Source organism: Tenrec ecaudatus, unplaced genomic scaffold (genome assembly GCF_050624435.1).
Source record: "Tenrec ecaudatus isolate mTenEca1 unplaced genomic scaffold, mTenEca1.hap1 Scaffold_430, whole genome shotgun sequence".
Lineage (NCBI taxonomy): Eukaryota > Metazoa > Chordata > Mammalia > Afrosoricida > Tenrecidae > Tenrec > Tenrec ecaudatus.
Window position 1 is genome coordinate 52,261 of NW_027459335.1, and position 1,340 is coordinate 53,600.

Consider the following 1,340-nt stretch of genomic DNA (forward strand, 5'->3'; position numbering starts at 1 on the left):
ATATTAAAATATAAATATTGTTAATACTTTCTACCAACAAAAATGCACTTGTTTACTCCAAAATGTGCATACCCCCTTCCCCTATCTTGACTTGACTCTCCCCTCAGCATTACTTATCTTTCTGGTAGGAGTGTCTGTTCATTTTGGGTGACCTTAGCAACCCTAATCCTAAGAACCATAACCCTAATTTTAACCCTAACGCATCTTACTCTTAACCCTAACAGCCCTAACCATAATCTTACCCAAAGACACCAAAACCTAACCCTAACCCTAACAACTCAAACCCTAACCCTAGCCTTAACATTCCTAACCCTAACCCTAACCCAAACAACCCTAACCCTAATTCTTTTTCTTTTTAACAATTTATTGGGGCTGATACAATTCTTTTCACAGTTCATACATATACATACATCAATTGTATAAAGCACATCTGTACAGTCTTTGCCCTAATCATTTTTTTCTCTTTTCTTCTTTTACATTTTATTAGGGACTCCAACAACTCTTACCACAATCCATACATATACATACATCAATTGTATAAAGCACATCCATACATTCCCTGCCCCAATCATTCTCAAGGCATTTGCTCTCCACTTAAGCCCCTTGCATCAGGTCCTCTTTTTTTTCCCCCCTCCCTCCCCTTTCCCCCCTCCCTCATATGCCCTTGGTAATTTATACCTCGTTATTTTGTCATATCTTGCCCTATTCGGGGTCTCCCTTCCCCCCTTCTCTGCTGTCCCTCTCCCAGGGAAGAGGTCACATGTGGCTCCTTGTAATCAGTTCCCCCTTTCCAACCCACACACCCTCCACTCTCCCAGCATCGTCCCTCACGCCCTTGGTCCTGAAGGTATCATCCACCCTGGATTCCCTGTACCTCCAACCCTCATATGTACCAGTGTACAGCCTCTGTCCTGTCCAGCCCTGCAAGGTAGAATTCGGATCATGGTAGTTGGGGGGAGGAAGCATCCAGGATCTGGGGGAAAGCTGTGTTCTTCATCGATACTACCTCACACCCTAATTAACCCATCTCCTCTCCTAAGCCCCTCTATGAGGGGATCTCCATTGGCCGACACTTGGGCCTTGGGTCTCCACTCTGCACTTCCCCCTTCATTTAATATAATATATATATACACATACATATATGCATATACACATACATACACACACTTATATCTCTTTTTTTTGCATGATGCCTTATATCTGGTCCCTTGGGCACCTCGTGATCGCACTGGCCGGTGTGCTTCTTCCATGTGGGCTTATTTGTTTCTGAGCGAGATGGCCGCTTGTTCACCTTCAAGCCTTTAAGACCCGAGACACTATCTCTTTTGATAGCCGGGCAC